The sequence below is a fragment of the Notamacropus eugenii genome, chromosome 2, assembly GCF_028372415.1.
Source record: "Notamacropus eugenii isolate mMacEug1 chromosome 2, mMacEug1.pri_v2, whole genome shotgun sequence".
NCBI lineage: Eukaryota > Metazoa > Chordata > Mammalia > Diprotodontia > Macropodidae > Notamacropus > Notamacropus eugenii.
This window is the reverse complement of record NC_092873.1, coordinates 195517663-195535226: the sequence shown is the minus strand read 5'-3', so window position 1 is coordinate 195535226 and position 17564 is coordinate 195517663. Positions and strand designations below refer to the sequence as shown.

The window sequence follows — 17564 nt, the reverse complement described above, 5'->3', positions numbered from 1 at the left end:
AATTATACTCAGTTTTGCTGGGTAGGTGATTCTTGGCTTCAGTCCTAGTTCCTTTGACTTCTGGAATATCCTATTCCGTTCCCTTCTATCCCTCAATGTAGAGGGTGCCAGATCTTGTGCTATCCTGATTGTATTTCCACAATACTTGAATTGTTTCTTTCTAGCTGCTTGCAATATTTTCTCTTTCACCTGGGAATTCTGGAATTTGGCCACAATGCTCCTAGGAGTTTCTCTTTTTGGATCTCTTTCATGCGGTGTTCTGCGGATTCCTTGAATATTTATTTTGCCTTCTGGTTCTAGAATCTCAGGGCAGTTTTCCTTGATAATTTCATGGAAGATGATGTCTAGGCTCTTCTTTTGATCATGGTTTTCAGGTAGTCCCAGAATTTTTACATTGTCTCTCCTGATTCTATTTTCCAGGTCAGTTGTTTTTCCAGTAAGATATTTCACATTATCTTCCATTTTTCGAATCTGCGTGGTATGTTCTGAGATATCTGTCTTTCTCATAAAGTCCTTAGCGTCCATCCGTACCATTCCAGTTTTGAAAGATCTATTTTCTTCAGTGAGCTTTTGAATCTCCTTTTCCATTTGGTTAATTCTGCTTTTGACAGCATTCTTCTCCTCATTGGCCTCTTGCACCTCTCTTGCCACCTGAGTTAGGCTAGTTCTCAAGGTGCTAATTTCTTCAAGATTTTTTTGGTTCTCCTTTAGCAGGGAGCTGATCTGCTTTTCATGCTTCTCTCTCATCCCTCTCATTTCCCTTCCCAGTCTTTCCTCCACCTCTCTAACTTGATTTTCAAAATTCTTTTTGAGCTCTTCCATGGCCTGGGCCCATTGGGTGGGCTGGGACACAGAGTCCTCGATTTCTGTGTCTTTGCCTGATGGCAAGCATTGTTCCTCCCCATCAGAAAGGAAGGGAGGGAAGTGTCTTTTCTCTGATAAAGTACCCTTCAATAGTTTTATTTCTTTTCCCTTTTTTTGGCATTCTCTCCAACTAATGGCCTGACCTCTGAATGTTCTCCTCACACCCACCTCGCCTCCTGGTCCTCCCAGCCAGCATTTGGGGACTGAGATTCAAATGCTGCTTCCCACCTTAGGGTTTTTGGCGGGGGCAGGGTAATCTTTATATGTGAAAAATTCTGTGTTCTGTATCAGTGTTTCTGCATTTGAATTCAGGTTGATTTATAATTATTTGTGATTTATATCTTATGTGATACTCATCACTCTTAGTTAAAAAGTGGGGAAATATTTTCAACCTTTTTAACTCCTTGGAAATATTTCTCTGAATTTGAGTATTTCTGCTTTCGCCATTCACTGAAATCCCCTATGGTCAGTTTCTAGGATAAATTTGTCAAGTTCCTCATAAGAATCTCATTTTCTCCTTTGGGTAACTGCTGTCATGGTTACATAGAAATTTATTTTAGAAGAAGGGTGCAGAGGGTTATCCATCAGAAGGCTTCTGGACATTTTTTGGAAGTTTTGAAAACAAATAGCTGTTTGCAAAAGTTAAAGATGAAATTGAACTTCAAAAAAAGGAAAAACTTTGACAAAGGATAGTAAACCTCATTTCCATGAGCCATTCATCAGAAAGTTTGATTTTTGAATTAGTATCAACTCCAGATCTGGACAGCAGACATATGAGGGCCATCTTCCTTTCTGCTGACCTCATGGATTGCCAATGTTACCTCTAGGGTAGCTGCTTCCCTTGTATTGATTTTATATCCCAGATATGCTATTCCTGGGAGATTTCTAAAAGGTACCCTTTTTTAGTCACTTGTTTGTTTAGTGTGAGCATTGTACCTCTAAATAAAGTTAACAGATCCAGATTGATTCAGTGTTAATATACCAAGGAAACATTTGTTAAATATACTTCAAGATTATGGCCTTGGTTTCTTCATGTGCAAAATGGGTATAATATTACATCTACTTCACAGGATTGTTGTGAAGTACAGTTGAAATCATAGATGTGAGGCTCTTTGTAAATCTTAAAGTGCTATATCAGCTACCATGCCTAGGCAAGATAAGAGTGCAGCCCGTTCCAGACATTTTTTATAGCCAAAACAATTAAATGAGGCTTTGTATTGATTCGTCTTATTTGTTACAACCAAGAAAACACTTCCCTTGAAGGTGGGTAGAACTTCATATTTAGATTCTAGAATTCGTGTGCTCTTCTAGGACCCCCACATACCATCTGTCAGGTGTTCCACTTGGCTCTCCCATCCTTAATCATTGTACCTATTTGATATTTCTTAGACCCTTTTTCTTGAAATTGTTACTGTCATCATTTCTTCTTTCCCCTAACTTATTTCCTTTGGCCCCATAGCCTTTATCCACTCAAAGTCAGACTTACATCCTGGCTCATGATAATTCAGCAATGATGAGAAACAGTGGATACACTTGAAGTGAGGGGAAGAAATGGTTCAAATCCTGCCTCAGACAATTATTAGCTATGTGATTCCAGACACGTCAGCTGGCTTCTCAGCCTTAGTTTCCTCATCTGTAAAATAAGATTCCATGATCTCTGAGATTCTTTCAGCTCTAAATATAAGATCCTATGATATTATTTGCTAATGGGAGAAGGTAATAGGGGCTTCTTAGGGCCCTCTTTATAATTTCTGAGTCACATAACAGGTACCTTTTGGAGACAGTAAGTACAGTGGTTAGAGAACGTAAAGTCTGGAAGACTTGGGCAAGTCCCTTCATTTCTTTGTGACTCAGTTTCCTCAAATATAAAATGGGTGAAATGATAATAGTATCTATCTTCTAGGGTTATCGAGAGACTAAAATGAGATAATATTAGTAAGGGGCTTTGCAAACTTTAAGGCACTATATAAGTCATAGCTATTATGAATACGTGATTATCATTTGGTTTTCCTGAACTGGAATAAGTTTAATAGAATAATAAAATTGTCTAAAACAATATAGATGAGTTTGTTGTTCAGTCTCACTGGCATAAATTGAAAAAAAGAAAGTTAAAACACAATTCATTGGTGAAGATTTCTCTATGCCTCATCCCAGTATGGAGATGATAACGATACTATGGTATCACCGGGCCTGAAGATCTCAAACTCTTGAAGGTTTTACCAAACAGGACAACTTCAAGTTAGGCTAGGTGATGGCTACTGTATGACTTTCATCTGCCGACCTGCTTGGATAACTTGAGAAAGCTCATTGAAAAATGCTTGGCTACCAAGGAATGACTAATTTTTTTAGCCACCACAAGTCATGGAAATGTCCTGTAAGAATAAGGAAGCTGTATTGGTGGAACATGGGCTCATGCTGACAAAATCACACTTCTTTTCCAGTATTGAAGTGAATAAAATATGGTACAGCTCTTCAGAAAGGTAAATTCTACCAGTTATCCCCAAATGATTCTTCTCTCTGAGAAGATCACCATCCCCTGGCCTGAGAAAACGTTTTGGTTTTTGTGTTCTCAGCTGTCCCAGCAATATTCACCAGAGAAGATCTTAAGAAAAAAGACAGCAATTTTTGTCCTATTGAAGTTAGTTCTAAAGGATCCTGGCAAGAATGGGAAGATAAGGTGTTTTCTTTGTGGTAGAAAATAATTCCGATGTTTTAGAAGAAATTGTTTAAAGAACTAAAAACAGCTTTCTCTAAAAAACCACAAATCACCTCAAAACTTCTTTTTAAGCCCCATGGTGCTTATTGTATCTGCTTTGTGGGGTGATTCATTGCTCTCACTTTGCAGCCCATTGATATCAAAAGCACTTTGTGTAAATGTTTCTCTGTCCCGTTGTTCCTCTGGTAATATGGGAAGTCCTCATGATGGCACCTAGAATACCCCTAACTTCTTCTCTCCCTGGTGCAGTCAGTGTATACTGTCAAGCAGCAAATGTTTTAGGATTGTTTATGAACCTTCTAGTCCCTTCATGCAGCTATCAGACAAAGGGATTTCTTAAGCTTTAAAGTGCTGTTTTCAGTGGAGGAGACTGCAAACTGCAGTTGTGTTTGTGTTTCCCTTCTAGTCCTTTGGAAAATGACTGTAATTACATCAAGCAGAGAGTCCGGATTATACGCACAAAGGGCCTTTTACATTTCAGATTACAAAAAGACATTTTTTGTCTCTACTCCAGTTTTCCTTCATGTGTTTAAGTTAGAATGGCAGCTCCAGCCTTCTTTCTGTGGAATGAAGGAACATTTAAAAATCTATCGTGCCCTGTGGTGCTGTACACAGTTCATTTGTACCAAGTTATTATGGTATAAACAGTTGTAAGGTTAGAGATCATTTGGCAATCTTTTTGTGAGAGGTTAAAAATACCCCCGCTTAACAGCAATAATAAATGAAATGAATAGCTAGTTTTTACATAGCATTTTATGATTTGCAAAAAGCACTTTCCTCTCCCTAGCCCTATGAGATAAGCAGACTAGTAATATGAACCACACAAAAAAGTTCATTATGAATTACTTAACATAAAGAGATCTCTGAGAAAGTTGACTTTCTTGTCAAGTCTGGTCAGAGTTCTAGTGTGATAATTGCTAGTAGCTAGAATGTTATATAGTGTTTTAAAGGTTGTTACCTTGTGAGGTCGGAGTTATAACTGGCAATATTTTTACACATGAGAAAAGTAAGACTGAGAAAGTGTAAGTGACTTACTTAGGGACATACCTCTCTCTCTAGTAACTAATTAAGGCAGTGTTTAAACTTAGGTCTTCATGAGTTCAAGGCCAGTGCCGCATCCTCTTACATGCCTCCTAAGACCTAGAGAAAGTTGATGCAGAAGAAGTTTCTTCCTCAGTGACAAAGGAAACTTAAGAGAGAAAAGGCTATCCTCAGGTTAAGGATAAAGGCAGAGAAGAAACAGATAAGGAAACAAATCTGTTCATAGCAAAAGGACCTAAATATTTTAGGAAACCCCACTAAGCTGAGTTCATTGAATAAAATATAAATGTCACACCATCTCATAGTTGAAGGTGAAAGGGAGGTCATCTAGTCCAACCTTTTCACTTTCCAGATGAAGACAAAGTCCTAAGGGATAACTAGCTTGCTTAAGGTTACGTAGGTACATAAAGCTGAATTTTCAACCTAGATCCTCTAAGGATTTTTACTGTGATGTATGCCCTAAACTATTTATTTATACATAATATATACCGAGAGATTTATTCAAACTCAGCTTTGTACCATAATGATAATGTTTATCTATCTGAATGCAGAGTGAAGTTTCTAGAAAAAAATAAAGACCCTTATCCTAGGATCTCAGACTTTAGAGGAATAAACCTCTTTGGGTGATAATGATGGAAAGTTTCCATGAAGTTTTCTGTTGGAAATAGTTGGGTTAATTTTATCACTGTTATTTTTGGACATTCTGCGTAAACTTTATTTCCAAGTGTGCATTTTCAGTTAGTGCTAAATGATCACAAACCATTCTCTTGGGTAGATTTATCCAACCATCCAGAGATAGGTATGACTATTTGTGAAGGAAAAGATTTGTGTACATGATACACAAAGTATGTGTGTATGTACACGTACATTGGAGGTAAGGGCAAATCTTGACTTGTTTCATTAGTAAAGAAAGAACAAGGTGGAATCTTCTTCCATTAATACAGGGCATATTCTTCAAGTTAACTGCTCCCTACTGTTAGGTGCTATATGCTAAGGGAATGCAAATCAACTATTATTCCAAATGAAACATAACCAAAATGGAAAATCAGATACATAAAATCCTAATCATATATTCTAAAAGTAAATGTGTATAATTTTTTGATTTTCCACTCTTTTGGTCTCATCATTGTTCCCCCCTGAGCCCATTAGCATGAATAAATAAGAGCTGACTTTACAGGCTATGTATTATTAACTGATTGTATTAACTGATTAACTTATTAACTGATTGTATTAAAGTTGGTTTGTAAGTGGAACTTGAGATGCATTTCCCCAGAGAAGTAATGTTATAAATACTGGTTGCATTTTCAGGCCAACCCACAGAATTCTATTCAGCCCACGGTGTGGCTGACAATATTATGAAATACCTCAAATGAGGTTGTGAATGGAAAGAACACTTTGCAAAAATGTAATGTTAAGTATTTTGGAAATTTAAAGTGCTGTATTAAGGTCAGTTTGTAGTAGTAATTGTGGTGGTAGTGGCGGTAGTAGTAGTAGTAAATAATAATAGTAGCAGCTATTTATTATATATCTATAGCAGCTAATAATAATGCAGCAGCTATTTATTATATATCTGTGTCCAAAAAAAGTGCTAACTACTAGGGCTACGAAGACAAAAAATAAACGAAAAGCTCCAGTTCCTGCCTTCAGGGAGCTTATATTCTACCAGAGTCCTCTGAACCTGAACCCTCAACCTTAGGACTCTATGCCTAACCCTGAAGAGGTCAGCAAGTGGAATGGGAGACAGTATCAGTCAGCAGCAGCAGAAGGCCTGAACACCTTCCTGGTTCAGGACATCCAGACTGTCAGTAATGTCAGACAAAAGCTCTAATCACAAATAATATGAATAATGTTGAGCATTTCAAGCAGAAAGGGTTGGAGAATAGACCCATAGATGTTGTTAGGGTAACCTACATATCATAAAACCACTGATTTGCATTTAATCTAGGGATATCTCTTTCTTTCTTAAGTGACTTTAAATCTAAACTATACGGACATCATTTGAATTAAAGAGAAGTAGGAGCTCACTAAAACTGCTGTCCTAATAGCCCTCTATACTTTCTTCTTTGTTCTCCAAAGGAAAAGATTCCATGTCCTGGGTGGCCTGGACAATGCTTAGAGGTGGCAGCTGAGATTCTAATGAATTGTAGTGGATAGGGTTTGTTTTTGTTTTCTGTATAGGGCCACCATCTGTCTGTCACTTCTCGGTACTTGCTCCACTGCTATAAACTGACTATTCCTTTTTCCTGCTGCAGTCTGCCAAGTTTCTTGCTAGTATGGGATGGTAACTATGCTCCAAGGAATAATCGCAAGGAGATATCCTTGCCTTCAGGAGACAGTGGAGGATAGAGGTGCCTGATGTGTCATGGTCCACGCAGTCAGGAAGAGTCAGATATGACCAAACAACAACAAAAGTTCATCTACCAGAGACATCTTTTTAACGTTTCGGAATAATTTAAATAGGCTAATGAAATGAATTTCATATTTTCTGCATATGAACTAAATAGCGTATTGCCATTGTATAGGACATAGGCTCTCAAAGTTTTACTTTGCCCATCGTAGTTATCAGGTATCTGGTTTACAGAATTTAATCCAATCATGGAACATCTTGGCTTATTTTGGAGTACATACAGGCAAAGTTCAGGAAAAACAGCCTTCTGAGAGACTTTTCTAGATGAAAAATTTTAGCCTATACGTGATGATTATGTGATTCTTTTCATTAATTTTTCTTTGGAACACCAGAAGATCTAAAGAAAAAAAAAAACACAGAGGGACCCAAAGCCCCATGCAATAAGAATCCTAACCATAGCAAAGATTGAAACTTCTCACAGGGGAATCTATGAGCCAATGGACTAGAAATATAGTAACCTGTAGACTGTCTTCCATTTCAGTAAAACGACTGGAACTCGTGACCGTCACTCCATGAGAAGTCTGATTTGTTTTGCCTTCAATATGTTTTCCATTGTATCCTGTAAGGATTTTCTGAGGCATTTTCTTCCTTTGGTTAAATGCATATGAAGTCTATACTTTTCACCTTCGGAATATAGGATGGAGTCATTCATTCATTTAACAAATATTTGAGCATCAGCTATGCCAGGAGTGAGATTGTTGCTTTAATTTTTACTTTGTAGCAGTAATCAAATTGTAAATCCCTTGGGCACTGCTGTAATTACAATCTGTTGGCATTTATTGTGGCATAAGGGTGTAGAACACACAAAGAGCAGATCTAGTTCCTTCTCCGAGGGATTTTACATGCTGAGGAAAATTGGACAACCTAAATGATCCCTTTCTTCCAACCTTGTTAATACTTCATTTGGTGTTAAAATAAGTTTGTGGTTGTGCATAAATCAAATAAGAAATTTTGAGGTTAGAGGCTTAGACCTGAAAAGAACCTCAGAGGTCATCTAGACAAACTCAGTTATTTTACCGATGAAGAAACTAAAGCCTTGAGAATTTAAGAGACTAACCAAACTACAGAGGTGGTGTTAAGGGATTAGCCCAACAGTATGTAGGTAGGTCAAAACAAGTCCCTTAATTCTGTATCCAGTATACTTTCCGGTATACTACTTTATCTGGTTTTAGAGCCAAGAAGACCAGGTTTGAATCCAAACTCCACTCCTCACTACTTGTGTGACCTTGAGCAAGTCACTTAAATAGCCTTGGTCTCAGTTCCTTATTAGTAAAATAAGGGAGTTGGATTAGATGCAGACTAAATTCCCAGAATTTAATTAATGTTGAAATTGTATATGATTTACCAAACACTTGGACCATATTTTGAGAAATACCTTTCCTAGATTGCCTACTATAGTGTTTCTTCAGATTTTGGAGTCCCCATTCACTGAGTTATTATTTGTTTTTATTTATTTATTATTGTATTTATTATTATTTTCAGTCAGATTATTTATTATTATTATTTTAAGTCAGATAAATCATGTCTGGCTCCTTGTGATCTTACTTGGGGTTTTCTTGGCAAAAATACTGGAGTCATTTGTATTTCCTTCTCCATTTCATTTTACAGAGGAGGAGACTGAGGCAGACAGGGTGAAGTGACTTGCTCACAGTCCCATAGCCACTAAGTGTTTGAGGGTGGATTTGAACTGAGGAAGATGAGCCTGACTCCAGGCCTAGAGTCTCTATCCACTTTGCTACCTAGCTGCCCTAGTCAGCAAACATGTCTTTCACTGGAAAGTAGTGAGTGTCTCCCTGGGGGCCATGCATTTAACCTTCCTGTTGAGCAAACTGGAAGGAAAATTTAATGCGGTAACGTAACAAGGTAACATACTGACTTCTTACATTATCCAGAATAATTTACCTTCTTACCTTCATCCTTTCCCAAAGAGCAATATAGAGCCTTGGATTATTGTGAGCAGTTTTTGAAGTACTTTCAGATAGCTCATTTTCACACAAATCACCAAGTTATCATCTTAGATCATCGTACAAGTGCCTTTGTGCTAAACGTTTTAAATGTAGGTGCAGAGAGTTTGCAGAACTCATCTGGATAAACTAGTCAAACATTCCAAAATAAATGTTCTGATAACATTGGCCTGCAATTGTCAGTGTTCAAGATGCTGGCGCTTAAACATTTTCCTCATCTTTCATGTCGATCTTCTGTGTAGGTATGTGTGCATGAGAGTGTATATCTGTTGAGTCATCTAAAATATTTCAATCCAGCATAAAATTGCTTTAACGATTGTTACATGGCATATGTTTTTATATATGAGAAGATTATTTTAAAAAATCTAAATGGGGGCGGGCGGAGCCAAGATGGCGGAGTAGAAAGACGCACATACACATAGCTCCGAACCCACAACCCATAGAACGGCTACAGGGAAGTAACTCACGACGAATTCTGCACCCAGAGGCCACGGAACATTGGAGTGAGGGAGATTTCTGTTCTGGAGAGACCTGCAAACCTCTCGCGGGGGGTCCTTTGCGCTGTGGACTGGGCGCCGGGACTGGGAGCTGAGTGCAACCCTGCTGCGGCCGCGGCACCAAGAGATGCAGATCCAAGCAGGCTTCAGGGACGGGATCTCCAGTGGCCACACAAGTCCCTCCACCCACAGGTGACAGGGGTTGGTGAGAGAGTCTCTTTGGCGGGTCGAGAGGGGAGTGGGGTGCCCCCATAACTCAGGCCCCCCCCCCGGGAGGTAGAAGCTGAGAGGCGGCTGCAGACCAGGGCTCCCCAAGTGGGCGGGAGCCTGAATCCATTGTGGAAGGTCTGTGCATAAACCTCCTGAGGGAACTGAGCCTGAGAGGCGGCCTTGCCCCCAACCTGACCACCTGAACTTAATCTCACACTGAATAGCAGCCCTGCCCCCGCCAAAAGCCCTAAGGCTGGAAGCAGCATTTGAATCTCAGACCCCAAGTGCTGGCTGGGAGGATCAGGACGCGAGGTGGGTGTGAGGAGAATATTCAGAGGTCAAGTCACTGGCTGGGAAAATGCCCAGAAAAGGGAAAAGAAATAAGACTATAGAAGGTTACTTTCTTGGTGAACAGGCATTTCCTCCCTTCCTTTCTGATGAGGAAGAACAATGCTTACCATCAGGCAAAGACACAGAAATCAAGGCTTCCGTGTCCCAGCCCACCCAATGGACTCAGGCCATGGAAGAGCTCAAAAAGAATTTTGAAAATGAAGTTAGAGAGGTAGAGGAAAAGCTGGGAAGAGAAATGAGAGCCATGAAGTCAAAGCATGAACAGCAGATCAGCTCTCTGCTAAAGGAGACCCAAAAAAATGTTGAAGAAAATAACACCTTGAAAACTAGCCTAACTCAATTGGCAAAAGAAGTTCAAAAAGCCAATGAGGAGAAGAATGCTTTCAAAAGCAGAATTAGCCAAATGGAAAAGGAGATTCAAAAGCTCACTGAAGAAAATAGTTCTTTCCAAATTAGAATGGCACAGATGGAGGCTAAGGACTTTATGAGAAAGCAAGAAATCACAGAACAAAGCGAGAAGAATGGAAAAGTGGAAGATGATGTGAAATATCTCATTGAAAAAACAACTGACCTGGAAAATAGATCCAGGAGAGACAATTTAAAAATTATGGGACTACCTGAAAGCCATGATCAAAAGAAGAGCCTAGACATCATCTTTCATGAAATTATCAGGGAAAACTGCCCTGATATTCTAGAATCAGAGGGCAAAATAAATATTCAAGGAATCCACAGAACACCGCATGAAAGAGATCCAAAAAGAGAAACTCCTAGGAACATTGTGGCCAAATTCCAGAGTTCCCAGGTCAAGGAGAAAATATTACAAGCAGCTAGAAAGAAACAATTCAAGTATTGTGGAAATACAATCAGGATAACACAAGATCTAGCAGCCTCTACATTAAGGGATCGAAGGGCATGGAATAGGATATTCCAGAAGTCAAAGGAACTAGGACTAAAACCAAGAATCACCTACCCAGCAAAACTGAGTATAATACTTCAGGAGAAAAATTGGTCTTTCAATGAAATAGAGGATTTTCAAGCATTCTTGATGAAAAGACCAGAGCTGAAAAGAAAATTTGACTTTCAAACACAAGAATGGAGAGAAGCATGAAAAGGTAAACAGCAAAGAGAAGTCATAAGGGACTTACTAAAGTTGAACTGTTTACATTCCTACATGGAAAGACAACATTTGTAACTCTTGAAACATTTCAATATCTGGGTACTGGGTGGGATTACACACACACACATGCACACACGCACACATACTTAGAGACAGAGTGCACAGAGTGAATTGAAGAGGATGGGATCATATCTTAAAAAAAAATGAAATCAAGCAGTGAGAGAGAAATATATTGGGAGGAGAAAGGGAGAAATTGAATGGGGCAAATTATCTGTCATAAAAGAGGCAAGCAAAAGACTCATTAGTGGAGGGATAAAGAGGGGAGGTGAGAGAAAAACATGAAGTCTACTCTCATCACATTCCACTTAAGGAAAGAATAAAATTCACACTCATTTTGGTAGGAAAACCTATCTCATAATACAGGAAAGTGGGGGATAAGGGGACAAGCAGGGTGGGGGGGATGATAGAAGGGAGGGCATGGGGAGGAGAGTGCAATTCGAGGTCGACACTCATGGGGAGGGATAGGATCAAAAGAGAATAGAAGTAATGGGGGAACAGGATAGGATGGAGAGAAATATAGTTAGTCCTATACAACACAACTATTATGGAAGTCATTTGCAAAACTACACAGATTTGGCCTATATTGAATTGCTTGCCTTCCAAAGGGAAGGGGTGGAGAGGGAGGGAGGTAAAGAAGTTGGAACTCAAAGTGTTAGGATTAACTGTCGAGTAATGTTCTTGCCACTAAGAAATAGGAAATACAGCCAAAGGGGTATAGAAAGCTATCTGGCCCTACAGGACAAAAGAGAAGATGGAGACAAAGGCAGAGAGGGATGATAGAAGAGAGAGCAGATTGGTCATAGGGGCAATTAGAATGCTTGGTGTTTGGGGGGAGGAGGGGATAAAAGGGGAGAAAATTTGTAACCCAAAATTTTGTGAAAATGAATGTTAAAAGTTAAATAAATAAATTTAATTATTAAAAAAAATCTAAATGTGTTTTGCCTATATCTGGGGTATTTTCTATCTGTTTTTATTTATTTATTGTTAGTTTTCAACATTCATTTCCACAAGACTTTGAGTTCCACATTTTCTCCCCATCCCTCCACTATCCCTACCCCAAGACACTGTGCATTCTTATTACCCCTTCCTCCAGTCTTCCCTCCCTTCTCTCACACCTCTCCCTTCCCTTATCTTCTCTCTTTTCTTGTAGGGCAGGTTAGATTTCTATACCCCATTACCTGTGTTTCTTATTTCCCAGTTGCATACAAAAACAATTCTCAACGCTGGTTTTTAAAACATTGAGTTCCAACTTCTCTCCCTTCCCACCCATCCCCACTGAGAGGGCAAGCAATTCATCACAGGCTATACACGTGTAGTTATGCAAAAGACTTCCATAATAGTCATGTTCTGAAAGACTAACTATATTTCCCTTCATCCTACTGCTCCATTCTAATGTTTAAAGCACTATTTTCTTCAGTGAACTTTTGAACCTCCTTTTCCATTTGGTTAATTCTGCTTTTTAAAGCGTTATTCTCCTCATTGACTTTTTGGACCTCTTTTACCATTTGAGTTAGTCTATTTTTAAAGGTATTATTTTCTTCAACATTTTTTTGGTTTTCCTTTAGCAAGCTGTTGACTTGCTTTTCACGATTTTCTTGCAGCACCCTCATTTCTCTTCCCAATTTTTCCTCCACCTCTTTTACTTGATTTTCAAAATCCTTTTTGAGCTCTTCCATGGCCTGAGATCATTGTAAATTTGTTTTGGAGGTTTTGGATGCAGAAGCCTTGACTTTTATGTCTTCCTCTGATGGTATGCTTTGTTCTTCCTTATCCGAAAGGATGGAAGAAAATACCTACTCACCAAAAAAGTAACCTTCTACAGTCATTTATTCCCCCTTTTTGGGCATTTTCCCAGCCTGTTACTTGACTTTTGAGTCCTTTGTCAAGTGGAGGGTATACTCTAGGGGCTTGTAAGTTCTCAGTTCTTCCAGGGTGGCACAATCAAGGGAGAGGTTTACTTCTTTCCTACCCTGTGGTGTGGTCTGGGAGCTGTTGCAAGCTTTTCTGCCCAGGGTCTGTGAGTTGAATTCCCTGTCCAGAGCCTCTACCCACTCCACCACACCAGCACTCTTCCTCACCCCAGAACAGCCACTCAAGGCTGATATTCAAATCAGTTCCTCAATTCCCCCATGGTCTCTAGGCCAAGAGCTCTGATGCTGCAGTGGCTGCCACCTGTGCTGGGCCCAAGGCTAGGGCCAGACTTGGCTCCCTTCTCACCAAGGTGAAAGAGCTTTCTCACTAACCTTTGAAGCTGTCTTTGGTGTTTGTGGGTTGAGAAATCTGGGAACTGCAGCTGCTGCCCATGATTCTGCACCCTTAAGCCTGCTCTGGTTCTGTCCATGCCATGCTGCGCTGCCAAGGCAGGGCTGCGCTCTATGGGCTGTGCTCTGCCCCAAGCCCAGTGTGATAGACTTTTCCTGTCAGCCTTCCCGGCTGTCTTGGGCTGGAAATCTCTTTCACTTTGTCATTTTGTGACTTCTGCTCTAGAATTTGTTTAGAGTCATTTTGTACAGTATTTTATGGGCAGAGCTATAGCAGATCCATCTGTCATCTTGGGTCCTCCCCCTTGTAACTATTTTGCTTGTGTCAGAAATAAATACAAATAATATAGATAAATACATCTTCATGTATTAAGCATCTACTACATGCAGAGTATTATGGGAAGATTGGGCATGAAAAAAGGGAGAAAGTCTAAGATGCAGCTTTTGCTTTCAAAAATACTCAAAACTCTTAAGGGAGAAAAACAGAAACAAGTCTAACTTGAAGCTCTTTCCTCCACTTTCTCAGGTGAAGACTTTGAATCATACTGTACTTAAAAAAAAATAAGCCAATCCCCAAGAGCTCTTTTTTCCTCTCTCTTCCTTATCTGCCATCTTTCTGATGTCTTCTCTCACTATCTCCTCCTATACTCCGGGAGTAGGCCTTTTCCTTGCCAAAATTCCATTTTGTCCTTTCTTCTCCAACAGATGATCCCTTCTATGAATTTTCACTCTGTCACTAATCTTGAATATCTCCCTATATTTTGGCTGCTTCCCTACTGCCTAAAATAGATCTGTTTCTCCTCTATCCAAAAAAACCCCAAAACTTTGTATAATTTTATCACCCTCACTAGCTGTCATAGACTCTCTCTCTCCTCCCCTTCATAGCAGAATTCCTTTAAAAAATCTTCCATACTTGGTGCTTTGTTAAATCTCACCATCATTCAATGTAACAGTACTTTTTCAATTGCCAAATCTAATGGCCCCTTCTGTTTTCATCCTTCCTGAAATGCCTTCAGCTTTTGACACTGGCTTACCATCTTCTGCTCTGTATTCTCTTCTCTGTGGGTTTTCATTACACAGTTATCTCCTGGTTTTCTTCCTACCTATATCACTGCTTTCTCGGTGTCCTTTGCTTGATCTTATTCTAGGTCATGCACACTAACTATAGGTGTTCCTCAAGGGTTTTTCCTGGATCCTCTTCTCTCTTTTTAATATCTTACGTGATAATCTCATCTGATTCTACAGGCTCAATTGCTCTGTCTTTTTTTTTTGATTCCTAGAATTGTTCATTTTTTAATTAATTAATTTGTTTTCAGTTTTCTACAATCACTTCCATAAATCTTAAATTTTCTCCTCCTCCCTCCCTCTCTTCCTGAGACAGCATGCAATCTTATTTGCGTTCTACACATACATTCTTACTAAATAGATTTTCACCTTAATCATGTTGCACGAAAGAATTAAAATGAATGGGAGAAACCATGAGACAAACCAAAACATAACAAAACATGAGATAAAATAGTTTGCTTCATTCTGTAATCCAATTTCATAGTTATTTCTCTGGATGTGAAAGGCATTTTGCCTCAAGAGTCCATTGGGAATTTTTTAGGTTCTTGCATTGCTGTGAAGGGCTTAGTCCACCAGAAAAATTCCTTGCACACTGTGGTTGTTACCGTATACAAAGTTCTCCTGATTCTGGTCCTTTCAACCCAGCATCAGTTCACATCAGTCCTTCCAGGCCTCTCTGAAGTCTTCCTGTTCATCATTTTTTATAGCATAATAGTATTCCATTACATTCATATACCACAATTTGTTCAGCCATTCCCCAATTATTCCAGCCATTCTGGGCTACAAAAATGTGCATACCTTTTGACCCAGCAATATCGCTTCTAGGACTGTAGCCCAAAGAGATCATAAAAATGGGCAAAGGACCTACATGTCCAAAAATATTTATAGCAGCTCTCTTTGTGGTGACCAAGAACTCTCTTTTGACAGCTGATTCTTAGGTCTATTTATCCCACTCTAACCTGTCTCTTTAACATCACCAACGACCTCTTAAATATTTTGAATTGGACATCTCAAGCTCAATGCGTTGAAAGCAGTGCTCATTATATTTCTCCCCAAACTTGTAGCCTTCTTCTACCTTCCCTTGAACAATTTTGTGCCTTGTGTCTACCCCATTGTAATGTAAACTGAGAATATGGACCAAGTTTTCTTTTCTTTCACTTATTATGACATTTTCCTTTCTGTATTACTATTACATATTATAAGGAATATATTAGATATTACAAGGAAAGGACAGGTAAGTAACATAGTGAGTAAAGCACCAGGCCTAGAGTCAAGAAGACCTGAGTTTAAATTCATCTTCAGACATTTAATAGCTATGTGATCCTGGGCAAGTCACTTAAGCTCTGTCTGCATTATATTCCTCATCTTTAAAATGGGTATAATACTAGCGATTGGTTGTGGTGAAGATCAATATTTGTAAAGTGCTTAGCACAGTGCATACCCTTTGGTATGCAGTATATAAGTGTTAGCTATGATTATTATTAATTATTTCTACAAAGAAAGGAGACTCACATTAGACAAGTTTCTTGTTTTGCTTGAAAAGTGATTGATTGCAAAATATGAACCATTACTTTCTTAAAATATCTTCAACTCTCATGGAGAATAATAGTGATGTAGTCTACTCTCTGATTTTTTTAAGGTAACTGTGCTCATTTTCAAAATGCATATTATACATGAGTTTTTTCACACACCCCCTAACACACTCATTACTCTGATAGAGTCAAACTATTTACAGAACTCTGTAAAAGGCCAGAGGAAATTGCTTTTTATAAATGCCTAAGGCACTTTCAGCTAGTTTTCAAAAAACAGTAGGACTAGGCTGCTCAAAAAAAAAAAAAGCTACTCAGTTACGAAATATGTATTGGCTTTACCTACAGTGGCCAGTTTCCCTTGCTTCCCGTTCTAGCTACCTTTGCTTCTTTCTGGTTCTTCCTACAGATTGCTAGGCTGAGGGAGCCTTAAGCATGTTGCCAGCAGAAAATATGTTCAGATATTACAATGATCCATTTTTTAAAAGAACAGGCTAATAATAGTATTTTGAATTATGAATTTCAAATGTTATGAGAAAGAAAATATACTGACTGGGAGTCATCAGGTCTGGGTGGATCAGGTCATTAGATCTAGGTGCCACTCATTAACTATGTGACCTTGCTAAAATCCCCTAAAAAAATAAACTTTCACAAAAGCCTAAGAAGATTTATATGAACTGATGCAGATGGAGTATGAGCAGAACCACTTTATTCTATTGCAACAACATTGTAAAAAATCGTAATAAGGCATTTTGAAAAACTTAAGAACTCTGATTAATTCAGTGATCAGTCATGAGAACCAGTGACAAAGCATGCAGCATACCTCCTGACAGAGAGGTGATGAACTATGCAGAATGAGACACACAATTTTAGAAATGGTGAATAGCAGAATTTGTTTTGCTTGAGTGTTTATTTATTAGAAGGCTTTTGTTTTTCTTTCTTTTTCCTTTAATGAGGCATACAGAGAAGGAAAAAATGTTGTTGGTAACATTTTTAATAAATTTTTTTTAAAAAGAGAAATGAGTTCCTTTTGCTATTTGTAAAATAGAAGTAATAATACTCCTGTAACATTTATAGGGTGGTTGTGAGAATAAAACAAAAATTATGTAAAAAAAATGATGTGCTAAAGCTCTCTATAACAGTAAGGTGTTGATATATTTATGGCCCTTAATTTGCATAGTAATAACTCTATTGTTTACTTTAGATTTCAGCACATACTTAGTGGTAGTGTGGTGTAGTAGTAAGAGCACTAGTCTTGTAAACATAACTGAGCTTGAATCCAAAACTTAATGTATTTGTTGTGTAACCCAGGAAGAGTTCCTTAATTTCTCTGTTTTCTTATCTGCAAAGTTGATGTGATTATATTTATAAAAACTACCTCCTGGTATTGTTATAAAGAAAACATTTCTTGAATCTTACTTTAATGATGCTTTATCATCATCATCATCATCATATCATCATCATCATCATCATCATCATCAT

At 38.6% G+C, this 17564-nt stretch overlaps 1 protein-coding gene across 1 annotated transcript in view; it reads left to right on the top strand.

Annotated features, from left to right (window-relative positions):
- HS3ST5 (heparan sulfate-glucosamine 3-sulfotransferase 5) overlaps positions 1 to 17564 on the top strand; it is a 319751-nt gene that overhangs the window by 127594 nt on the left and 174593 nt on the right. The gene's annotated exons all lie outside the window — the stretch shown is intronic.